General features: G+C 38.2%; 1 non-coding gene and 1 pseudogene across 1 annotated transcript; both read right to left on the reverse strand.

Moving 5' to 3' along the window:
• Window positions 1-9,808: 9,808 nt before the first annotated feature.
• On the reverse strand, window positions 9,809-10,373 carry LOC144308838 (glutathione S-transferase P pseudogene; annotated as a pseudogene).
• A 932-nt stretch (window positions 10,374-11,305) lies between these two features.
• On the reverse strand, window positions 11,306-11,378 carry TRNAR-CCU (transfer RNA arginine (anticodon CCU)). The gene has a single exon. It is a non-coding gene; the product is annotated as a tRNA-Arg (tRNA).
• Between the last annotated feature and the right edge of the window lie 15,915 nt (window positions 11,379-27,293).

Below are 27,293 nucleotides of genomic sequence, written 5' to 3' on the forward strand. Positions count from 1 at the left end.
ATAAAAAAATAAAAAAATAAATAAAAACCTCTAAGGAGGGACGACAAAACTTCAGTATCTTTGCTATATTTTCAAGTTTGAAAATGGATGACTGTTCACATAGTCTTAACTTGAGATTGATTTTCAGGAAGTAGAAATTTCAGTTTAAATTGGAAGTGGTTTCTGTTGATGAGGTCTTCCACTTATCATTCCATTCACCACTACCTATCTTAAGCATCATGGCCTCTTTGTTTCCACATTGTCCTTTGAGGGTGATTTATGCATTTTCTGTCTTTTTTTCCCCCAGCTCCAGATTTAAACTTAGCAAGAAGAAGGTAAGTAATAAGAGCTCTGGAGACCACCTGGGGCAATGTTAATTTGTTCTTGGTTAATAAAAGTTTGACTCACTATTTTCTCCTATTTCCCCTCTCCTTTGCACTCCTCTTGCCCTCCAAATGATGACAGGGAAGGAAACTGAAGCAGCTGGTCTTCCTATTTTTTGTAATTTTGAAGATACTAACAATTAGGCCTAAATCATTTGTAATCCATCAAGATTTTACTTAAAAAAAATGCCCACATGTAAAATGTCTATAATGTGCTTGAAAAGTTTATTGAAATAATCCTTATCTTTAAATTAGTAAAAAAGCTGACAATTTTAATTTCTTTTGAAACGAGTACTCCATTATTTCTCCCTTGGGGGATATTCAAATGGGATTTTTTTCTATTATTCTCAAACATGGTTTCTAAAATTTTTATTTACAGCTTTATTGAAATATAATTCACAAATAATAAAATTCACCCCCTTTTAAGTATATGATCCAGTGGTTTTTTTAAAAAAATATTCAGTTTTGAAACCATCCCCACTATCTAATTCTTGTTTCTGAATTTGAAAATGTCACTTGCAGATGACATGAATTTTGGAAGCTTTCATAAAGATAGTTTATTTTAGTGCTCATTTCTTCTTTGTTATACTGATATTCACCTTAGAAAATTGAGCTATAACTAGCAACATCATATTGCCTAAATTATCGAGTAGTGAGAAAACTACTGCAGCAGTTTCTGATGCAGAAAACTGCATAGATACACTGCTGGACCTTTTGCAAATGTACCAAGAAAAACCTGGTGACAAAGTTGCAGACAAGGGTGGAAGCATTTTTACAAAAACCTGTTGTTTGTTAGCTGTTTTATTGAAGACAACGAATAAGGCCTCTAGTGTTCGAAGTAAGTCTAAAGTTGTTGACCGTATTTATAGTCTCTACAAGCTTACAGCTCGTAAACATAAAATGAACACTGAAAGAACACTTTATAAACAAAAGATGAATTCTTCTATAAGTACTCCCTTTATTCCAGAAACACCTGTAAGAACCAGAATAGTTTCAAGACTTAAACCAGATTGGGTTTTGAGAAGAGATAACATGGAAGAAATCACAAATCCCCTACAAGCTATTCAAATGGTGATGGACACACTTGGCATTCCTTACTAGTAAATGATAACATTTTCAGTATGTACCGTAAAAAATACTAAATTCTAGAATAGTACAATCTTTAAGAATATTCAATATTGCAGGAGTTGTCCTTTTTAAAAATATCTTAAGTTTTTATTTAAATTCCAGTGAGTTAACATACAGTATAATATTAATTTCAGGTGTAGAATTTAGTGATTCAGCAATTCCATACATCACCCAGTGCTCATCAGAAGTGCACTCCTTAATCCCCATTACTGATTTAATGCACCCCTCACCCACTTCCCCTCTGGTAACCATCAGTTTGTTTTCTGTAGTTGAATCTGTTTCTTGGTTTGCCTTTCTTTCTCTCCACCATGTTTGTGGTCTTCCACTTATCATTCCATTCAGATGTGTTTCTTAAATTCCTCTTGTGAGTGAACTCACATGATATTTGTCTTTGACTTATTTCACTTAGCGTAAGGATCTCTAGTTCCATCCATGTTGCTGCAAATAGCAAGATTTCATTCTTTTTCATGGCTGAGTAATATTCCATTGTGCATGAGCGTGTGTGTGTGTGTGTGTGCGGGCGCGCACACAGAGATCTATACATGCAGGATTTGTCCTCTGGTGCATAGGAATGTAGTGTGTATCAGGTGATAAATAGGAATTTGGAGCATTCCACAGCACTAATGCTTTATCGAATGTAGTATAAGGTGACCTGTTGCTTTAATCAATAATTTGCATCTAGTCCCACTTGTGATTTGTCATTCCTGTCTGTTTCTTCTGGAATGACACTGAACTAATTTCATCAATATCAGTTTGATATACTGAATAGAAGCAGGAGACACAGGCTGTCAGTCTTTAACAAGTATCACAATTTGTAGGACGGTTCAGAAAATGGTTCAAAGATCCAGTTAATCATTATTCCTTTCATAATAGTAAGTACTATGAGCTGTGATAGTTTGGTCATTGCTAAGTGTGATGCAGAATTCAGAAATCTTTTTTTTTTTAATTTTATTTACTTATTTGAGAGAGAGAGAGAGAGAGCACAAGCAGGGGGAGCGGCAGGCAGAGGGAGAGGGAGAAGCAAGCTCCTGATGCGGGGCTCGACCCCAGGACCCTGAGGTCATGTCCTGAGCCGAAGGCAGATGCTTAACCGACTGAGTCACCCAGGCGCCCCCAGAAATCTTTTTCTTAGTTTACACGGGAAATATTCTCTAAAGAGAATAATATTAGCAGATATATATGGATGTGCTACTAAGACATTATATTAGTATATAAGCATTTATGCATGGGTTAATGTGGGAGTACTTCAGATGTGTGACTAGTGTAGTCAAGAAAAATACAATCATAATGAAACAGTAGAAACTGTACTAAATAAGCCATAACACTAAACTAATCTCTGTGACTGATAAAATAACAATGAAGTCATAATAATTACTGTAGTAATTTAGCATTATGTTCCAGGCATTTTTACATACATTGTAGCATTTAGACAGCACATGACCCTACAAAGTATGCATTAGTATCCTTTTAGAGATGAGAAAACCAAAGATTAAAGTTTATGACTTGACTAAGATCACCCAGGAAGTATACTGTAGAATCAAGATTATAAATGCAGGTGCATTTTATTCTAAGATCAGGTTCTTAGACACTTTTAAAGCAACAGACTTGATAGAGGTCATTTGAGGAGTCCTAGAAATGTAGAGTCATGTAAAGTTTTAGGTATTCTTGCCATGGTCATGTGTTTCTTTCTTTTTTAAAATAAATTTTTATTTTATTTTTTTTAACATGTGTTTCTTTGATACATTTTTCTGGTTTTGTTTATGACTCCTCTGTTGTCTCCACAGACTTAGGAAATAAGTTCATATGGCAAATAAGTCCATCCCACACATTTTGTTTTTTATATTGGTGGGGGTATGTGTCTGAGGTCCATGTGGCCTTTTGGTTCATGGAGCATTTTCAAGAAAAGCATTTTTCCTTTATTCACCATCTGCATTATAGTTCAGCCCATTTACAACACTGTAAAGATCACTTACATTTTAAAATAAACAAAACTACTACTTTTGAAATAGATTACCCATAAGATTTATGTTCTCTTATCCATTTCCCCCTTTGGAGTTTAAATAGGTTAAGAGGTTCGAAGTGGCCAACTTTAACTCACAATGACCAAACAGCTGTGTTTTCATAGGAAAAAACCTGCTAGAGATGTTCAAGAAGATGGTGAATGTTTTTACTGAGACTCAGTTAGTCAGGGGTAGCAACAGGGAATGAATAATATTTAAGTCAAGAAATCATTTTTCTCTTGTATTCCGATTTTCTTTTATTACCTATTCTTGAAATCAGTGGGTGTGAGGATGAGCAAGCACAAATAAATATGACCTTTAAGACTGCAAAAAATGATTATGTTCACCCTTTGGAATCATATAAAATGATTATAATTTATTAATATTTCATTTAAAACACATTTAAACCTCCAGCACTGATAAATTGTCTAGGTGGATACAATATCGGAGGTTCTAAAGATTGTGGGTGGCTGATGTTGCAATAAGGAATACAAATAGTGATTTATTTTCATTTTTTAGTACTACTCATTTCATTTGAGGTCTGTGTGGCTTAAAAATACTTTCAGATACTTTATCCGAAAATATTTAATCACTTTAGGATTCAAAGAACATCGTTTCAAGGGCAGTGCTTTGAGCTTTTAGTTTGAGAATTCTGAACACTGTTTTATCACACTTCCATGCAGTTGGAAAAATATCATGAGGAATCTAGTTTATATTTTCATGCTTTAAATTCATAAATATTGCTAAGTTCATAATTCAGTTAAAATCTAAAGTGTGTATTCAACAATTTTAAATTTGCTGATTTTTCCATTAGCATTAAACAGCTGTTCTCCATTTCCACTAAGGATAAGACAAGAAAGAACAACACTTGCAGCATGAAGGATGTAGACTAGCATTAGTGAAATCCTCCTATCAGCTTAGTAAGATGCTAGACAACATTACCAAGGGAGTTGTTAGTCATCTATGCCAGAGATTTTAAAGAAGTCAATGGTGTTTCTGGGAATGCATTTGGTGCAGTTATCAATTCAAAACAAAAAGAAGAGTGTAATAATTTCTGAAGTTTTTTTCAGTCCTATAATTCTATGCACATTTTCTTATAATAAATATCTTGCTTAATTGCAGTGTGTCATCATCAGAAATGGGAAGTGTAATTCAGGACAGCAAATACATTAACCTATACAGCTCTTTGAATGCACCAACACTACGTAGTTAAGAAGCCATTTTGAGAAAGGAATGTCCAGTTCCAGGTCTATAACCCAAACTTCCTACTGGACACTCACCAAAATACATGCATGTCTTATAGGCACCTCAAAACCCAAAAAGGCTTTTCAAAATCAAAATTATTTGTAATATTCTCAGATCAGTTGTTCATCTTGTGTTGATGTTTTTTTCCACAAACCCAATAGCCTCAGAGAGAAAGGTGAGTCACGTGTGACATTGTCCCATCATCCTTTCCCTCATCCCAAATTTTCACTTGTTTCATGAACTCTCATATGCTTTCAGAAACATATCAAATCAGTCCCTTCTTCTTCATCTCTAGTGCCACTGCTTCACTTTAGTAGCATGGTATATTTCTCCCTCTTTTTAAAAAAGATTTTATTTATTTATTTGAGAGAGAGAGAGAGAGAGAGAGCCAGCATGCGCGAGTGAGAGGGAGGGGCCCAGGGGGAGGGAGCAACAGACTCCCTGCTGAGCATGGAGCCTGATGTGGGGCTCAATCCCAAGACTCCGAGATCATGACCTGAGCTGAATCCAGACACCCAACTGACTGAGCTACCCAGGTGCCCCTAACATGGTATATTTCGCCTAGAATATTACCACATAAGTTTCTGAGAACTTTTCCTTCTTCACTCTTACCTCCTAAAGGTGGTTCTCCACATTGCTTCCAAGGTGACTTTTCCAGTATAGGAATTTTTTTTTTTGTCTTTTTGCTGCTTAAAGTCTGGCAGTAGCTCCCACTTGCATGTATAGGATAAAGTTAAAAATCATTATTATGAGTTTAAAAATTCCCTTCTTGATCTAGCCTTTGACAATATCTCTGGCCCCATCTCTCACCCTTCTCTGTATAAAATTCACTCACCCAGTAGGAACAACTCATTTTCTTTCAAGGGGTCTGCTTGTTTATAGCTTATTCCTTCTGTCTAGATCTTCTTCTTTGTCTGCCTGCCTAACCATTTTCCAATATAATCTCTTGGGTAACCAACTTGCCTCACTCCTGTTTTATGCTTACATGCTAACTGCCTCTATTACAGTACATACTGCATCATATTGCCATTAGCACTTGTTTGTCTCTATCACTAGACTGAACTGCATGGGGCATAGTGACAGTCAATATATAGGTCATATTTGTGTTTCCAGTATCTTGGTAGATCTACCACATAGCTGAAGTTTAAAATGCTTATGACTATTATTATCCATCAAGTAGAATTTGTCCAAGAGTAGGAGGGAGCTAAAATACATCAACTCTGGGCCCATACAGTTTCAAAACTTTAAGTTGTATGTTAGTATTTACCCTTCTGCAAATTATCAACTTGAAGAAAAAATTGACCCCATTGTAGTGAAACTTTCTGAGGTAAAGCTGTAAATCGGGCTAGTTTCTCCCATGCAGTGCTTGCTTGGCTCTGGTTTTAGACATGACTCGCTAGTCTATGTCCAGCAAGCTATGCAATGATCTTTTCTGGAAGAACTTGTCAAAAATTCTAAGTCAAGAACATCTTAGAATGTTTGAAGACAAAGAATTAAAGTTTCTTACTACTCTACACATTTCAATTTTGAATTATATTATTTAATATTTTTCAGCTTTATTGAGATATGTTTGACAAATAAAATTGTAATACATTAAAAGAGTACAACATGATGATTTGCTATATGAATACATTGAAAAAGGTTTCCCACCATTGAATTACTTAACACATTCATAACTTCACATATTTACTTTTATGTGGTAAAACAACTTAAGTCCCACTCTCTTAGCAAATTTCAATTATATAGTATTATCAACTATAGTAAACATTTTATATGTTATATTTTCAGACCTGTTCATGTTAAAACTGAAAGTCTGTAGCATTTTACTGGCCTCTCCTATTCCCCCACTCCCCTCAGCATCTATTTCTGAGTTTGACTTTCTCAGGCTTTTCCTTCCTTTCATTTTTTCTTTCCTACCTTGTTTTCCTTCCTTCCTCTCTTTCTCCCTCCCTCCTTTCATCCCTTCCTTTCTTTCTTTCTTTCTTTCCTTCCTTCCATCCTTCCATCTTTCTAAGATTCCATATATGCAATATTTGTTTTTCTATGTCAGGCTTATTTCATTTAACATAATACTTTCCAGGTTAATCCATGTTGCTGCAAATGACGAATTTTCTTCTTTTTAAAGGCTGAATAATACTCCATCTCTCTCTCACACACACATGTGTGCACACATGCACCACCCTCCCCCCCATTTTCTTGATCCATTCATGTGCTGACAAACACACATAGGTTGTTTCCATACCTTGGCTAGTATGAATAATGCTGCAATGAACACGGAATACAGATATCGCTTTGAGGTGGTTTTGTTTCCTTTAGATATGTACTCAAAAGTGAAATTGTTTTATCATGTGGTGGTTCTATTTTTAACTGTTTTAGGAAGCTCCATACTGTTTTCCATAATAGTTGTACCAGTTTCCATTTCCATCAGTAGTGTACAGAGGTTGTCTTGTCTTCACATCCTTACCAGCACTTGGTATCTCTTATCTTTTTGATGATACTAGGCACCCTAACATGCGAAGGTGGTAGCTCATTGTGGTTTTGATCTGCATTTCCCTTATGATGAGTGATGTGGGGCACCTTTTCGTGTACCTGTAGGTTATTTGAATGTCTTCTTGGGAAAAATGTCTATTCAAGTCCTTTGCCCATTTGTTAATTGGATTTTTTTAATTTTTATTTTTGCCATTGAGTTATGTGAGCTCCTTGTATATTTTGAATACTAACCCCTTATTGGATATATGGTTTACAAATATTTTTTCCCATTTCAAGGTCAACTTTTCATTTTGTTGATGGTTTCTTTTGCTGTGTAGAAGCTTTTTAATTTGATGTAGTACTCCATGTTTGCTTTTGCTTTTGTTGCCTTTGCAACAAAAAATTTGGATTTGGTTTTAAATCCAGAAACTCATTGTCAAGACCAATGTGAGGATGCTTTGATGGCTCAGTGGTTGAGCATCTGACTTTAGCTCAGGGCATGATCTTGGAGTCCTAGGATCAAGTCCCACATCGGGTTCCCCACAGAGAGCCTGCTTCTCCTTCTGCCTGTGTCTCTGCTTCTCTCTCTGTGTCTCTCAGGAATAAATAAATATAATCTCAAAAAAACAAACAAACAAAAAATAAGACCAATGTGAAGGAGCTTACCCCTATGATTTCTTCTAAGAGTTTTATGGTTCCAGGTCTTACATTCTAGTCTTTAATACATTTTGAATTGATGTTTGTCAGTAGTATCAGGTAGGAGTCCAGTTTCATTCTTTTGCATGTGGCTGTCCAGTTTCCCAACACTATTGAAGAGACTGTCTTTTTCCCATTGTATAATCTCAACCATTATAACTTTCTTTAAAAATTTTTTCTTAATATAAAGCTAATATAACTAAATTATATAGTTTCATGAACCAGTGGCCTATGGCCTAAGAAAAATTAATCTGAAAAAAGTCAGATTTTACCAAATAAGAATTATAATAAAATTGGGGGGGGGAGTGATTCATGGAGTCATTTTGCAAATTACTTATGCTTATTTTCATAAAATGGACTTGTTACTCTGATAGTAGGAAGGGAATTTGAAATTTTGATAGGTCAATTAACCATATAGGGTAATTTGGTCCCTTCTGTAGCAATCCTATAGGTAGTCTGATGAATTTTCCTATTTAAAACAAAAACCACATCATTAATCTCACTGGAGTGTTGCATCTCTGATGAATTGTCTTTATAGTCTGTGCTAGATTGTGGTCAGTGGTGACTTGCTGGCTACCTCAGGAGGCAGCCCATTTGTTTTGACTTTCATAAGATGTTTGCTCACACTGAGTTGTCATTTCACTTAATACTAGCCTCTGGAGCTTCACAGAATAAGCATATTCCTTCTCTTATATTGTAGTAAAGTTATTTGAAAATGGGCATCAAGTGTCCCCTAAGTTTCTTTTCCTCACACTAAACATTGTAGAATTTCAGTCTACTCACAATCTTGGTTGCCTGCTTCTGGAAATTCTTGTTTTTAAAATATGATGCAAAAAAATTGCATATGATACTGCAGATGTGATCTGACTATCTTGTGGTACGACTTTGCAACTCATGATCCGGATACTTTATATATGTAATAAAACCTAATTTTAGATTAATAGTTGGTAATTGTATGAAATTTTCAAAATAAATATTTGAATACAACTTGATTTATGTATGGAAATGTAGGTCACTCTTACTAAGTTCCTATTTGAGTCCTTTCACACTTTCTTACAAATTTTTTCCTTAAATCTGAAACTAATTAATTTCCACTGTTGCAAGTTCTGACTGTTTTAATCTGTTTTATAAGCTCACTTTAAAACTCCATACGCTTTTTTGATAAACCCTCCCTCCCCACTTTACCCATGTTCAAGATATTTTAGAACGGTTTTTGAAGTATTCCTGCTGAGTTAGCACCTAGTAAAAACTTTCCCATTATGGTATCAACAACCTGTAAAGGAGTAAATAAGAAGCTTAAGCAAAAAAGAATTTAAATGTCCAATAACAGTAAGCAAATGGCTACCGTATAAAGAAGTATTACGAGGAGAAGTTTGCTTTCTAATTAAAAATAGAGTGGGGACACCTGGGTGGCTCAGCGGTTGGGCGTCTGGCTTTGGCTCAGGGCATGATCCCGCGGTCCCGGGATCGAGTTCCATATCGGGCTCCCTGCGTGGAGCCTGCTTCTCCCTCTGCCTGTGTCTCTGCCTCTCTCTCTGCATGTCTCTCATGAATAAATATATAAAATATTTAAAAAATAGAGTGAAAAGTAGCTTCCTAGGTTGAAACAAATTGTCATGAGGCAGTTTAATTCTTTTTTTAGAGATGATTTTTTTATTGAAATATAGTTGACATACAATACTATAGTAGTTTTAGGTGTACAACCATAGTGATTCGAGAATTATGTACATTATGAAATATGCTCACCGTAAGTGTAGTTGCCATCTGTGACAATACATTATTACAATATCATTGACTATATTTCCTATGCTATACTTTTTTTTTTCCTTCTCGCTTGGAAGTTTTATTGGTCCTGGGGAAAGGAAGGCAGGCAACCCCTGCTTTCTGCTGAGGGTCCCACACCCCTCATTAGTTTCCATTGCCATGGATGAGAAGGTTCATGTGCTTGGAGGAGGTCAGGAAGGCTTTGAGTTTGGGCTGGGCCCTGAGGCATTGAGGTAGGCCAGAGCAGGGGGAAGGAGTCCAGGCAGCTGAGGACCAGGACTTGGTGAGTCAGCAACAAGTCTGGCAGGTTGAAGTGTGTGAAAGAGATCCTGTTGCCCACAATGAAGGCTTCCCCTTGGTTCCGTGACAGTAGTCTCAAAAGGCTTCAGGTGCCCAGGAGTGCCTTCAAATACTCCTAATTGTCTGACTCCTCGTTGGTGTAGATGAGGATGAGGTACTTGCAGTGGATATCATCCATGACAGCATTCACCATGTCCACCAGGGCCACCTCCCACTGGTCTTTCCCCGACAGACCAAGTGAGTGGCCCGAGTGTCACAGGATGGCATTGGACTGGTACAGGGTAAGGTCTCCATCCTGGAACGTGGGCAGTTACCTATACAGACAGGAGGCCTTGAGTGAGCCCTGCAGCCAGGTCTCCATGGTCACCACCTTCTCCTTCCAGCTCTGGCCCTGACCAGCCAGCAGCATGCACGCAGCTGTGAACAGGGAAGTAGACAATGGAGCAGCATGGTTGCTGTGCATACAGCAGTGGTGATCATGGTGGCAGAGCTCTTATGCTAGACTTCTTATCTCCATGGCTTATTTTCTAAAGATTTTATTTATTCATGAGGGACACAGAAAGAGAGAGGCAGAGACATAGGCAGAGAGGAGATAGGCTCCCTGTGGGGAGCCTGATGTGAGACTCGATCCCAGGACCCCAGCATCACGACCTGAGCCAAAGGCAGACACTCAACCACTGAGCCACCCAGGTGCACCTTTACCCATGGCTTATTTATTTTATAAGTTTGTACCTCTTAATCCCCTTCACCTATCTCATCATAACCTCTCCCCACCTTCTCTCTGGCAACCACCAGTTGAGGCAGTGAAATTAAGTAGAAACATGTTGCTGATTCAATAATTAAATTAAAAAGTACAATGCCTATGTTTTCATCCTTCCCAGAAAATATTCTATGAATCTCTGTATTTCCCATATTTTTTGAATTTTGATGATAAAATTTCTGGCAAATTTCTCTCCACAAAACGCTTTTTTTTTTTTAAGATTTTATTTATTTATTCATGAGAGACACAGACACAGGCAGAGGGAGAAGCAGTCTCCATGCAGAGAGCCTGATGTGGGACTCCATCCCCAGTCTCCAGGATCATGCCCTGAGCTGACAGTGGCGCTAAACCGCTGAGCCACCCGGGCTGCCCAACAAAATACCTTTAATTTGTTAAGGGATATTGTTTTATATGAAAATCTGAACTGACAAGAAAAAAAAGGATCCCAATGTGATTATTTGCCTTAGCAAACAATTTACAATGTATGTACTTCCTCTTGCTTTAAAATGTTTATTTATTTATCTTTTTTCTTCCAAGTTTTTATTTAAATTCCATTTATTTATTTTTTTAAGTAATCTCTACACCCAACGTGAGGCTCAAACTCACAACCCCGAGATCAGGAGTCACATGCTCCACCAACTGAGCCAGCCAGGTGCTCCTCTCTTGCTTTTTTTGAAGTGGGAAATAATAAAAATAAAAACTTCTATGCTTTTAGTTGCATATTTATTACACAAAGGAAGGAATACCTGCATGAGATTTCTATTCATCCAGGAAAAGTCTCTTCTTATCAATTACTGTTAGCTCTATTTAGGCTCTGAGTAAATTTTTTTAAGTTCTAAGAATATAGTGGACAGAAAAAACAGATATACTGTTAATTGAAAATGTCTTTATAAAAATTTCAATAATGAAAATATTAAGAGTAATGTCTACTTTTATTGAAGTATGCTATTAAAAACGTCTTGCCCTATTTGTAACTTGCCTTGTCCTTTTCATATTATACTTTGATTTTTTTCAAGTTCATTAACACATCAGTGGGAAATTGAATTTAAAGACCATGTTTTTCACACAGCACTTTTTATTATTTTCCTGGCAGTTCTGAAATGAAACGTGAACTTTGGTAATGCTAAAATATCAAAACATGTTATTTTTTTCCAGCGTATTATCGGAAGACTTTTATCTTTATTTTTCCTTAATTGACATGTGACATATCTGCTTATTACAGGCATTTTCTACTACATGGGAAAATTGCTAACCTGTGGGAATGACAGATGATTTTGAGATTATAATTTTAATCATTATTTCTTTTGTCACCAGGTATGAAGACCACATTAGATAATGGTAGTGCTTTTTGTGACATTTCATTCTGTCAAGGTTTCCATGATAACCTTTTATATAATATAATTCAGGTTTATTAACTGCATGTTTATTGTAAGTTAAAGTTTCTCCTAAAAGAAAGCTTTTGCAATTACACTTCAACTTTTCACTGAAAATGGGGTTTCATTGTACTGATCTCTCACCCATATGTTTATCAGGTTACCTTACTTATTCCCAGGATCAAAACATTTTCTGGTAAATTCTTAAGACCATAAATACTGCCCTGATTTCTATATTGTCAAACACAAGCCAGCCTTATAAATTTGTGGATACTTTGCTTATAATTAGATGAAGATTGATAAATTATGACTACATATGCAAGCCAAATAATCCTTCTATGTGCACAGGTTGAAAATGAATGTTGATTATATATGTATATAATATATATATATATATATATATATATATATATATATATATATTTACTCCATCTCTTATCCTTCAATTCCCCATCCCTCTTCAAAACATACACTTTGAAATACCCATGATTATGGTCGTTCTCAAATATGGAAGTGTTCATATTTCCAGGTTCTATTCTTCTTAGGTAATGGGTATTTTTCATAGCACATAGAGAATTTACTGCTAGTAATTTAAAGTTTTTAAATTTCACAGGATACTGTGAAACACAAAACAGATTCCTAGTACTCAGTAATTTTTATGCAGTAGAGAATCAAGCTCTGGATGGGTAAAAGAATAATTCTTCTTTTAACAAGACTCAAAATAATTTAATTGTCAATTAATCTGAATTTTCTGTTCTTTTCCAGATAAATGAATTTAATTAAAAGGAAAAATTTTACAGAATATTTTGGGGCCAAGTAATATTCAATTAAATATTATGTAAACCTTCTACAACCATAGAACTCTGTCATGAATTCCAAGTTCAGCTTTTACCTACAAAGTGAAAGTAGAGACTAGATCTTACTTTGAATGGTTACCAAACGTTTGTTGTAGGTAATGAGATAGTTGCTTTAGGTTGATGTTCTTTATGGAGATTGAGGAAGCCTTAAAATTTGAACTGAAATATGGATATTAGTTTCCAGTAGGTAGGTAGGGAAGAGGAAGGAATTTCAATGGAGTAAATTAGTACAGATGCGCTAATTGACCAAGATGCAAGGATAGAATTAGGATATGGGTTTGGCTAGACCAAAAGATTCTTATATTAGAGCAAGGAACGGAGGTATAGACACATCAATCAGATTGTGCTACAAAAAGATTAATCTGGTACCACTGTATACAATGAACCACAGGTGAAGAGTGAAGACAGATGGGCCAGTCAATTAGAATACTCTGTATTTGTTCTGGAAACATATGAAAATGTCCAAGAATTGGTTAGTAAACAGCAATGGAAATTATTTATTTAAATTTTATTTATTTATTTATTTGAGAGAGAGAGAGCATGAGCTGGGGAGACGGGCAGAGGGAGAAGCAGGATCCCGGCTGAGCAGAGAACCTGATGTGGGGCTCAATCCCAGGACCCCAGGATCATGACCTGACCAAAGGCAGATGCTTAATCCACTGAGCCACCCAGGTGCCCCAAGCAATGGCAATTTAAAGGGTGATATGGGATTGATTATGACTTGAGAACTGGTTCTGAAAACCAAGGAAGAAATAAACAAAAACATGCAATATTCAGCATCTAAGCAATACTGTGCTTTTGGGGCAGCATGACAAAGTGGTTAAGAATGTAAGCTCTATGTTTAAAGTAACCTAGTTCTTTTTTAAAAAGTAATTTATTTATTTAGTTGAGAGAGAGAAAGAGAGCAAGCACGCATGAGCAGGGTGAGAGGCAGAAGGAGAGGGAGAAGTGGAGGCTCCCATTGAGCAGAGAGCCTAACACAGGACCTGAGTTCATGACCTGAGCTGAAGGCAGCCACTTAACCAACCGAGCCACCCAGGGGCCCATAAAGTACCCTAGTTCTAACTCTCCCTACCAGAGTGTCCTCAACTGTAAAAGGTGGTTTATTGGAAGTCCTACCTCATATAAAGTCTTAAGTGAATCAATATGTATCATGTTCCTAGATGGGCATCTATATAAAAGGGGTGATTGGCAAAATTATTGACTCACTGACAGAAATCAGAAAGCCCTGCAAGACCCTTCACCATATGCCTCCTAGGTGGGAATGTCAACCAGCATATTTCAGAAAGCTTTATAGTTATAAGGCCTCCATAAAACAAATTTTATGCAATTGTCTCTTAATCAGACATTAATTCAGAGTGCCCTCTTTTCTTAGCTTCCCACTAAAATTAAGTTATTTGACTTACTCCATAAATCATGCTTCCTGTTACATCATTACCTGTCTCTGTCCCATACTGATGAATAGCTGTAAGTGTACCTGCAGCTAACCTTTATGAGTGGAGGACACCTAGGCACAAACAATGCCCAGGCAATGTGCCATGTTCTGAATCAGGCTTGGCATATATGACTCTAGGAAGGCAATTTTCTTCAGTTTATGTGAGGCCTGTTGATATTATTGCAGTTTATTTGCCTGTAGAGTCAATTTACATTGCCAAAAGATAAGTTTGACACTTTCATTTGTACCAACACAGGCAATGAATATACAATATTTTTGTTCTGCATCACCTAGTCTCCTTGATGCAAAGTCGCTCGGTAAAGGAGATTTTTTCTCAATCAATTTTCTATCTGCAAGCAAACATCCACCCAGCCAGTGGGAGTTTTCCTGCCTTCACAACAGATTTATATCCCCTGGGTTTTCACGATGTGGCATGCTTTGCAAGGAAGGCAGAATACATGAGGGAAAAAGGTAGGGGGCTGCCCAAACAGCCATGTTTTCCAGTCTGGATACCAGAGTGACTGCTGCTGAATATCTTTCGCCTTCCATACCAATAATTCATTTCACACATAAGCACAAAAAGTTCGTAGGAGAACTTTTGAGAAACTTGGCTTGATACCAGTTTTTTATAGAGGTGTTACAACTCCTAATTTCTGCTTCCTCTTCTTATGCTTCCATACATCAAAACAAGATTTAGGAAACGCTAGTGCCAGAATTGGCTTTCAAAACATGAACCTTTCATTTAGAAAACGACAGAGCTACATATGAATGTAAAATATGAATAAGGCTACGGACAAGAGAAACCAACAGTACTTTCTGAATTACATAACCCTCATGACTTCAGCTATTTTCATGTAATGGTTTGTTTTATATACATCTCACTTTCTAATCACATCCAGTAGTCTTTCTCAGCATATCACGATAGATAAATGTTGGTCAAAAATGTCTTAGAAGCTCAGCAGTTTAGTGCTGCCTTCAGCCCAGGGCCTGATCCTGGAGACCTGGGATCAAGTCCCACATCAGGCTCCCTGCATGGAGCCTGCTTCTCCCTCTGCCTGTGTCTCTGCGTCTCTCTCTCTCTCTCTCTCCCTCTCTCTCAGTGTCTCTCGTGAATAAATAAATAAAATCTTTAAAAAAATGTCTTAGGGGGGAGGAGCAAGATGGCGGAAGAGTAGGGTCTCCAAATCACCTGTCTCCACCAAACTACCTAGAAAACCTTCAAATTATCCTGAAAATCTATTAATTCGGCCTGAGATTTAAAGAGAGACCAGCTGGAATGCAACAGTGAGAAGAGTTCGCGCATCTATCAAGGTAGGAAGACGGGAAAAGAGAAATAAAGGAACAAAGGCCTCCAAGGGGGAGGGGCCCCGCGAGGAGCCGGGCTGAGGCCCGGGCGAGTGTCCCCAGGACAGGAGAGCCCCGTCCCGGAGGAGCAGGAGCTGCACCGACCTTCCCGGGCGGAAAGGGGCTCGCGGGGAGTTGGAGCAGGACCCAGGAGGGCGGGGATGCCCTCGGGTTCCCCGGGACAGGAACAGAGCAACTGCGCGCCCAGGAGAGTGCGCCGAGCTCCCTAAGGGCTGCAGCGCGCACGGCGGGACCCGGAGCAGCTCGGAGGGGCTCGGGCGGCGGCTCCGCGGAGGGGGCTGCGGGGCCCCGGGAGCAGCTCGGAGGGGCTCGGGCAGAGGAAGAGGCTCCGTGCGGAGGGGGCTGCGCGGTTCCAGGAGCAGCTCGGAGGGGCTCGGGCGGCGGCTCCGCGGAGGGGGTTGCGCGGCCCGGGAGCGCGAATCCACCAGCGCAGGCTCCGGAGCACAGGGCGCCGGGACACAGCCCAGGATCCCGCCTCCCCCGGGACAGGCAGAGGCCGGGAGGGCCCAGGACAGCGAGGACGCTCCTGCCCCAGCTGAGCAGATCAGCGGCCCCGCCCGGAGCCTCCAGGCCCTGCAGACGGAGTTCCTGCCGGAGCTGAATCCAGGTTTCCAGAGCTGCCCCGCCACTGGGGCTGTTCCTCCTGCGGCCTCACGGGGTAAACAACCCCCACTGAGCCCTGCACCAGGCAGGGGCACAGCAGCTCCCCCAACTGCTAACACCTGAAAATCAGCACAACAGGCCCCTCCCCCAGAAGATCAGCTACACTGACAACTTCCAGGAGAAGCCAAGGGACTTAAAGAACACAGAATCAGAAGATACTCCCCTGTGGTTCTTTTTTTTTTTTTTTTTTTTGTTGTTGTTGTTGTTGTTTTTGTTTTGTTTTGCTTTTTGATTTGTTTCCTTCCCCCACCCCCTTTTTTTCTCCTTTCTTTTTCTTTCTCTTTTTCTTCTTTTTTTTTTCGTTTTTTTTTCTTTTTCTTCCCTTTTTTTTTCTCTTTCTCTTTTTTTTCCTTCTTTCTCTCCTCTCTTTTTCTCTTTTTCCCAATACAATTTGCTTTTGGCCACTCTGCACTGAGCAAAATGACTAGAAGGAAAACCTCACCTCAAAAGAAAGAATCAGAAACAGTCCTCTCTCCCACAGAGTTACAAAATCTGGATTACAATTCAATGTCAGAAAGCCAATTCAGAAGCACTATTATACAGCTACTGGTGGCTCTAGAAAAAAGCATAAAGGACTCAAGAGACTTCATGACTGCAGAATTTAGAGCTAATCAGGCAGAAATTAAAAATCAATTGAATGAGATGCAATCCAAACTAGAAGTCCTAACGACGAGGGTTAACGAGGTGGAAGAACGAGTGAGTGACATAGAAGACAAGTTGATAGCAAAGAGGGAAACTGAGGAAAAAAGACACAAACAATTAAAAGACCATGAAGATAGATTAACGGAAATAAACGACAGCCTGAGGAAGAAAAACCTACGTTTAATTGGGGTTCCCGAGGGCACCGAAAGGGACAGAGGGCCAGAATATGTATTTGAACAAATTCTAGCTGAAAACTTTCCTAATCTGGTAAGGGAAACAGGCATTCAGATCCAGGAAATAGAGAGATCCCCCCCTAAAATCAATAAAAACCGTTCAACACCTCGACATTTAATTGTGAAGCTTGCAAATTCCAAAGATAAGGAGAAGATCCTTAAAGCAGCAAGAGACAAGAAATCCCTGACTTTTATGGGGAGGAGTATTAGGGTAACAGCAGACCTCTCCACAGAGACCTGGCAGGCCAGAAAGGGCTGGCAGGATATATTCAGGGTCCTAAATGAGAAGAACATGCAACCAAGAATACTTTATCCAGCAAGGCTCTCATTCAAAATGGAAGGAGAGATAAAGAGCTTCCAAGACAGGCAGCAACTAAAAGAATATGTGACCTCCAAACCAGCTCTGCAAGAAATTTTAAGGGGGGCTCTTAAAATTCCCCTTTAAGAAGAAGTTCAGTGGAACAGTCCACAAAAACAAAGACTGAATAGATATCATGATGACACTAAACTCATATCTTTCAATAGTAACTCTGAATGTGAACGGGCTTAATGACCCCATCAAAAGGCGCAGGGTTTCAGACTGGATAAAAAAGCAGGACCCATCTATTTGCTGTCTACAAGAGACTCATTTTAGACAGAAGGACACCTACAGCCTGAAAATAAAAGGTTGGAGAACCATTTACCATTCGAATGGTCCTCAAAAGAAAGCAGGGGTAGCCATCCTTATATCAGATAAACTAAAATTTACCCCAAAGACTGTAGTGAGAGATGAAGAGGGACACTATATCATACTTAAAGGATCTATTCAACAAGAGGACTTAACAATCCTCAATATGTATAATCCGAATGTGGGAGCTGCCAAATATATAAATCAATTATTAACCAAAGTGAAGAAATACTTAGATAATAATACACTTATACTTGGTGACTTCAATCTAGCTCTTTCTATACTCGATAGGTCTTCTAAGCACAACATCTCCAAAGAAACGAGAGCTTTAAATGATACACTGGACCAGATGGATTTCACAGATATCTACAGAACTTTACATCCAAACTCAACTGAATACACATTCTTCTCAAGCGCACATGGAACTTTCTCCAGAATAGACCACATATTGGGTCACAAATCGGGTCTGAACCGATACCAAAAGATTGGGATTGTCCCCTGCATATTCTCGGACCATAATGCCTTGAAATTAGAACTAAATCACAACAAGAAGTTTGGAAGGACCTCAAACACGTGGAGGTTAAGGACCATCCTGCTAAAAGATAAAAGGGTCAACCAGGAAATTAAGGAAGAATTAAAAAGATTCATGGAAACTAATGAGAATGAAGATACAACCGTTCAAAATCTTTGGGATGCAGCAAAAGCAGTCCTAAGGGGGAAATACATCGCAATACAAGCATCCGTTCAAAAACTGGAAAGAACTCAAATACAAAAGCTAACCTTACACATAAAGGAGCTAGAGAAAAAACAGCAAATAGATCCTACATCCAAGAGAAGAAGGGAGTTAATAAAGATTCGAGCAGAACTCAACGAAATCGAGACCAGAAGAACTGTGGAACAGATCAACAGAACCAGGAGTTGGTTCTTTGAAAGAATTAATAAGATAGATAAACCATTAGCCAGCCTTATTAAAAAGAAGAGAGAGAAGACTCAAATTAATAAAATCATGAATGAGAAAGGAGAGATCACTACCAACACCAAGGAAATACAAACGATTTTAAAAACATATTATGAACAGCTATACGCCAATAAATTAGGCAATCTAGAAGAAATGGACGCATTCCTGGAAAGCCACAAACTACCAAAACTGGAACAGGAAGAAATAGAAAACCTGAACAGGCCAATAACCAGGGAGGAAATTGGAGCAGTCATCAAAAACCTCCCAAGACACAAGAGTCCAGGGCCAGATGGCTTCCCAGGGGAATTTTATCAAAAGTTTAAAGAAGAAACCATACCTATTCTCCTAAAGCTGTTTGGAAAGATAGAAAGAGATGGAGTACTTCCAAATTCGTTCTATGAAGCCAGCATCACCTTAATTCCAAAGCCAGACAAAGACCCCGCCAAAAAGGAGAATTACAGACCAATATCCCTGATGAACATGGATGCAAAAATTCTCAACAAGATACTGGCCAATAGGATCCAACAGTACATTAAGAAAATTATTCACCATGACCAAGTAGGATTTATCCCTGGGACACAAGGCTGGTTCAACACCCGTAAAACAATCAATGTGATTCATCATATCAGCAAGAGAAAAACCAAGAACCATATGATCCTCTCATTGGGTGCAGAGAAAGCATTTGACAAAGTACAGCATCCATTCCTGATCAAAACTCTTCAGAGTGTAGGGATAGAGGGAACATTCCTCGACATCTTAAAAGCCATCTATGAAAAGCCCACAGCAAATATCATTCTCAATGGGGAAGCACTGGGAGCCTTTCCCCTAAGATCAGGAACAAGACAGGAATGTCCACTCTCACCACTGCTGTTCAACATAGTACTGGAAGTCCTAGCCTCAGCAATCAGACAACAAAAAGACATTAAAGGCATTCAAATTGGCAAAGAAGAAGTCAAACTCTCCCTCTTCGCCGATGACATGATACTCTACATAGAAAACCCAAAAGTCTCCACCCCAAGATTGCTAGAACTCATACAGCAATTCGGTAGCGTGGCAGGATACAAAATCAATGCCCAGAAGTCAGTGGCATTTCTATACACTAACAATGAGACTGAAGAAAGAGAAATTAAGGAGTCAATCCCATTTACAATTGCACCCAAAAGCATAAGATACCTAGGAATAAACCTAACCAAAGAGGTAAAGGGTCTATACCCTCAAAAGTATAGAACACTTCTGAAAGAAATTGAGGAAGACACAAAGAGATGGAAAAATATTCCATGCTCATGGATTGGCAGAATTAATATTGTGAAAATGTCAATGTTACCCAGGGCAATATACACGTTTAATGCAATCCCTATCAAAATACCATGGACTTTCTTCAGAGAGTTAGAACAAATTATTTTAAGATTTGTGTGGAATCAGAAAAGACCCCGAATAGCCAGGGGAATTTTAAAAAAGAAAACCATATCTGGGGGCATCACAATGCGAGATTTCAGGTTGTACTACAAAGCTGTGGTCATCAAGACAGTGTGGTACTGGCACAAAAACAGACACATAGATCAGTGGAACAGAATAGAGAATCCAGAAGTGGACCCTGAACTTTATGGGCAACTAATATTCAATAAAGGAGGAAAGACTATCCATTGGAAGAAAGACAGTCTCTTCAATAAATGGTGCTGGGAAAATTGGACATCCACATGCAGAAGAATGAAACTAGACCACTCTCTTTCACCATACACAAAGATAAACTCAAAATGGATGAAAGATCTAAATGTGAGACAAGATTCCATCAAAATCTTAGAGAAGAACACAGGCAACACCCTTTTTGAACTCGGCCATAGTAACTTCTTGCAAGATACATCCACGAAGGCAAAAGAAACAAAAGCAAAAATGAACTATTGGGACTTCATCAAGATAAGAAGCTTTTGCACAGCAAAGGATACAGTCAACAAAACTCAAAGACAACCTACAGAATGGGAGAAGATATTTGCAAATGACATATCAGATAAAGGGCTAGTTTCCAAGATCTATAAAGAACTTATTAAACTCAACACCAAAGAAACAAACAATCCAATCATGAAATGGGCAAAAGACATGAACAGAAATCTCACAGAGGAAGACATAGACATGGCCAACATGCATATGAGAAAATGCTCTGCATCACTTGCCATTAGGGAAATACAAATCAAAACTACAATGAGATACCACCTCACACCAGTGAGAATGGGGAAAATTAACAAGGCAGGAAACAACAAATGTTGGAGAGGATGCGGAGAAAAGGGAACCCTCTTACACTGTTGGTGGGAATGTGAACTGGTGCAGCCACTCTGGAAAACTGTGTGGAGGTTCCTCAAAGAGTTAAAAATAGACCTGCCCTACGACCCAGCAATTGCACTGTTGGGGATTTACCCCAAAGATACAAATGCAATGAAATGCCGGGACACCTGCACCCCGATGTTTCTAGCAGCAATGGCCACGATAGCCAAACTGTGGAAGGAGCCTCGGTGTCCAACGAAAGATGAATGGATAAAGAAGATGTGGTTTATGTATACAATGGAATATTACTCAGCTATTAGAAATGACAAATACCCACCATTTGCTTCAATGTGGATGGAACTGGAGGGTATTATGCTGAGTGAAGTAAGTCAGTCGGAGAAGGACAAACATTATATGTTCTCATTCATTTGGGGAATATAAATAATAGTGAAAGGGAATATAAGGGAAGGGAGAAGAAGTGTGTGGGAAATATCAGAAAGGGAGACAGAACGTAAAGACTGCTAACTCTGGGAAACGAACTAGGGGTGGTGGAAGGGGAGGAGGGCGGGGGGTGGGAGTGAATGGGTGACGGGCACTGGGTGTTATTCTGTATGTTAGTAAATTGAACACCAATAAAAAAATAAATTAAAAAATAAAAATAAAAAAAAATAAAAAAATGTCTTAGAAAACTCACACATCCATCCAGATGCATATAAATATTACTTGTCAAGTTTTGAGTATTAACTAGTGACAACCATTGTAGTGAATTAAATTTATTCTAGGAGATTGCTACTCAGGATAGGGTACTCCCCGAGTGACTGAGATAATGTTGGTGTTTCCATTTCAGACTGCATCCATCCTCAACTTTGCCTTATCTATGAAAGCAATTTTGTAGGCTAGTGCATTAAGTAAAATCCACAGTGTTCTTGTGGATATAGAAATTTCAGATTGGAGTTTCTTGCTGTTAACATAAGGGAATATTCTATTCACAGTTTTAATCTACAAAATTTTTAAAGGAAAAGCCATTCAAATAACAAGAGGGCTTTAGCAATGCTGTATTATATACGATTGGTTTGCTAAAATCACTTAAAAGGAACTTTTGTTAAGGCGTTCCCAGAACTTGCATTATGACATCCATGCTTTGGTAGAGAGGGAATGGTTGACTATGGAACATGACTATGTTATTATTTGAGTATGCATACTAAACTTCCCATCATTAAAAAATATAATGGTTGATCAGCCAAGCCATGAAGCGGAGTATGTAGGGCCACTCTCAAGTGGATCCTGAAGCCACAAATAATTTGCCCAAGCGTGTTGCTTATATTCCAGTAGCACTTATTCTTCCTGTCTGCCACTTCTTGCTCAGTCTATTCCTATGTCCTCATGAGGAGGTCACCATGATCATTTGGCTTAGGAGAAGAAAACTCGTCTGATTTATAAAAGTTTCTGCTATCAGACAGTATGCTATCACAAGGCAGAGATGGATTACTGTCACACAATAGCCCTACTTGGGAATATCCCTAATGGGTAATAAGAAAGGACAATTCTCCATGTGGACAGAGCTCCAGACTCCAGTGTTTATTTGGAGGCCCAGTTTGCCTGTAGAGCAAAATGGCCTGAAGAATGAATCTACACTAATTCACAGACAACAGCTATTAGAATGAACAGATGATCAGGGACTTAACAAGATCAAGATTAAAGGATTGATGACAAGAGATCTGGGAAAAAGGAATTTGGGTGTACCTCTTTGAATGGTCTCATATGTGTAGATATTTGTGTCTTTAAATTCTCCCTAAATGCATTTGCTGCAAAGGTGTCCTTTCAATAATCAAGCAGACAAAATGACTTCTGCAGTGGATGTCAGTCAACTTGAATTCTTAGCTACTCCAGAGGTTATTCAAAATAACTCATGAAGGAAAAAATAGTCTTGGTGTTGGGGACGGAAATTATACTGTGCCCAATTATGTAGACATTCCCTCCCCGAGACATTCCTGGCTATCATCACTATTGGGTGCAAAGTCAATCTATAGCAGTGACCATCCTGATTCCCTCCATATATTTAAGGATCTGTCAGCTACCTGCCATCATGGTTGTGAGGGGTTGTGGACAGAGTCGTCTCCATTGGAATAGAAATTTACTTTGGATATGGACTTTCCTTCGTTGTTTGCCATATTTCTTCCAGCATCACTGTCTGTGAACTTAATGCATACCCTAGTCACCATCCTTATTTGACATACAGCACTGCTTTTGAATAAGGCATGAATTTATGGTGAGAGCATGTGTGCCAATGGGATGACATTCCCAGGATTCCCTCCTTGTATCTTATCGCTATTCTCAAATCTCTATCTCTAGTTTTTACTTCTGTTTTTCAACACCCACTTTTCAGTTTCCTATCTTTATGTTTTGGCTCATGCAGTTTCATCTGCCTTCATTTACTCTTTGTATTCCTTATCAAAATTTCTGTATCTTTTGATACCCACCCCAAGCATTGCAAAATTCTCCCTTGATTCCTTCTGGAAATTTGCCTCTACTTTTCTATTGATACTTAATTTAATCAATATTGTGTTATAGTCATTTGTACGTTTGTCTTCTTACTTTGTAGGGTTGGAAGTATCACATGGGCAGGAACTAGATCTTACCCATCCTTATAACACTTTGTGATCCTTGTGCCCAGTGGGTACTTGATAAGTATTTATTGAATTTAATTGTATCAATAACAAGTAGCTTTGTAATACTGAATGCAGAGATGAATAAGAAGAGAAACACGGCAATAAAATATTACCTTAGTGTAATATTTCTTTTAACCAGTGTTTAGTATGTGGCTATACATATAAATTAACCTGGAAAAGAGATAGTCACCCTTTCTTGATTTCGTCCATCAAAAGTTGTGGGGAGGCATGAGAATGTGGTAATAGGAGCCTTTCTCTATTAAAGTGACTAGGATTCTCTATATGAAGTTGAAAATATGTGCAGAAAGCATTTGAGAACATTTTTTCCAAACTATAAAAAATGACGTGGAGTTGAAAGGACACATTTTATTCCAAAATTTGAGTCAAAATATCTAATGTTTGAATATGCAGAAAAAATATTTCTGTCTCCCTGATCATATGAAAGGTTTGTTATTGTAGTTGAATAGATAATATACTTGGCCTATATTCCACCAATATTAGAGGAAGGAGGATTTTTCTTTGTGTTTCTACTATTTAGGGTTGGAAATCGGGTATGTGATATGGAATAAATGGGCTTTCTTGCTGTCTTGGCCTTTGATTTCCTATATCTTAATCACATCTTTTGTGAACCACCAGGGTTTCTGTGAATATATGTAATTTTAAATGTTTTTGTTATTGAATGCATGTATACAAAAGAAAGCTTTGAACATCAGAACTTAATAAAAAATGAAAGCAACTTAAAATGTCTATAGAATATACCGTAGGTCTATGAATAGTATGCATTACAGTGACAGCTTTCTTTAAATATGTCAAAACTTGCTCTTGATACTTACTTTGCTTTATTGAATATCTGAAAGCAAGTGGATTCAGTCACATGAACTCTGGCCAAGTAATGTACAGCTTCTGCTTAGACAAGGTACACCTCTTATAAAAATATAAGTACAAATATTGGATATTATATGATAAATACTATTCAACTACACCATAGATGCATTTCAGCTTAATGGCTATGGGAAGAAGATGCATAAAGTTAAGAATTTTAGGGTACTGAAGAAGCATTAAACTGAGTAAATGACATCCATTTTCCATGGGAATTATACAAGAGAAAACCATGATCTAAGGGTAATCACACTGTATTTATGATTCATATTTTTTTTTCTAAATGAAGAATTTCATTTAGGAAGAAAGGCAGAAAAGTAATGACATGATGTAAATTTGCTACTTAGTTACAAGGAGATGCACAGTTTCAAAACAGGAATTCAATTTTGTTGGACCCTCAGTCAGGTTGGTTGACGGATAATTTGCCCTGCTCTTATTATTCAGAGATTGAGTGGTACAAATGCACACTTAATTAGCTGGGATTGCCCATTGATATCTATTGCATTAGCTGGTAAAAAAAAAAAAAAAGAAAGAAAGAAAAAGGTTGTTTATAGGTTAAGGTAAAGGTGTTCTGGGGATAGTTTATTTTTATTTTCTTTTTTTTTCTTTATTTTATTTTATTTTATTTGCCATCAAATTAGAAAGTGTAACTCTGAATCATATACTCATTTGAAAGATATTGTTTAGCAAGCTGAGATTCAAATGCCTGCCCTAAAGCTTATCTTAGATTTACCCTTAATTTTTTTAATGAGATTACTTTTTTGGCCCTAATGCTTCATCTTTATTGTATCTATCTATCATATCTATCATATCATAAGTAGGGTGAATTTTTCTTATGCATATAGTGCAATGAGTAATGATATAAAGACTTAAAACAATTATTTGGATAATTCAGTATCACAAAACATGCTTCAAGGGAAAGCAGGTGTGCAGATATTTGTTAACCATAGTGCTGGTCTAGACAACCTAAATTTCCAAGATGGTGACTTGGATTTTCATATAGCCAATCATAATCTTATCTGTGACTATTCAATTCATTATTTAGGTCATAGGACTAATGAAATGTTACCATGTTTTTTTTTTTTAAGATTTTATTTATTTATTCATAGAGACGGGGGGGGGGGGCAGAGACACAGGCAGAGGGAGAAGCAGGCTCCATGCAGGGAGCCTGACATGGGACTCGATCCAGGGTCTCCAGGATCACGCCCTGGGCTATAGGCGGTGCTAAACCGCTGCGCCACCGGGGCTGCCCTACCATGGTTTTAATTTCTACACAATCTCTCTCATTATCCCTCTTGATTAAGACCTTACAACTAGATCTTGGGGATACTAGATAAAACACGTGGTCACTGTCCTTCAGCACCATCATTAGGGAGACAAGATGTACACATAAAAATATTAACAGTCACTGGCCATATAAAACTTGCCAATGAAGTGGTGTGAACATAGCTATCATAGCACTGGACTCCAGGTTGAAGTGAAACTCTGTCCAGCTCCCTTAAAAAGAGATAGCAGGAACAACTGAGCACAAGATTTTCATGAGATAAGTATAAATAATTTATTGCTCTTCACCAAAAGGTCAAAGGGCATGCCCACACCAAAATGGGTCACTAGTGTTTTCTTTGTCTTAGTAGGAGAAAGAGATGTTATTAGGTGACATCATAGAATGCATGACTTCTATTTATCACATTCTCTGATTTTTTTAAGATTTTATTTATTTATTTATTCGAGAGAGAGAGAGAGAGAGAAAGAGAGAAAGAGGCAGAGACACAGGCAGAGGGAGAAGCAGGTTCCACCCAGGGAGCCTGACACGGGACTTGATCCCCGGTCTCCAGAATCGAGCCCTGGGCCAAAGGCAGGTGCCAAACCGCTGCACCACCAGGGATCCTCACATTCTCTGATTTTTAACACTAAATTGCACCTTGCCATTTATTCTTCATTCTGCTCTTTATCAAAGTATATGAACTTCCTTCTATCTTTTTCCCTCCCTCATGGATTTTTATGCTTCCAGTCTTTAAGACAAATTCTTTGAGAAGTCTGACACAAAGCTTTATGATTTGCTTTCACTAATTTTCCTCATTGTCTTGCAATTGCTTGACACAATGCTTTTGGGCCATTTCATTATGCATTTTGTCATCTTATTCTTCAACCATTTCTAAATCTTTTAGGAATTATAATCTACATTCTCTGGGAAGGACAAGAGGCCTTTGTCACAGATTCCTCCATACAGGACCTAGATCCCTACCTACTCTAAGGCTAATTCAGTTCTTCCCAGCTGTCATACTCCTTCTTCCACTTTCTAGCTTGGAACTTAAATTGGTTTCTCTTTCCTACATCCCCAAAACTAACTCAGTCCTTGCCTGTCTCTCCCTCTGTCAAATATTCCCAGATACATATTTGATTTTTACTGACACCTTTGTGATTGCTTTTGTGAGAATTTAATGACTTTTCATGCCCTAACCGACTGCTAGATTATTTCTCCCTCAGGATTTGATGTCTCTGACAAAGAAACATGCCTTTGGAACACAGCGAATTTAGACAAAATGTTATGGTAGTAAAATCAAAATAAGTT

This window comes from Canis aureus, chromosome X (genome assembly GCF_053574225.1).
Source record: "Canis aureus isolate CA01 chromosome X, VMU_Caureus_v.1.0, whole genome shotgun sequence".
Lineage (NCBI taxonomy): Eukaryota > Metazoa > Chordata > Mammalia > Carnivora > Canidae > Canis > Canis aureus.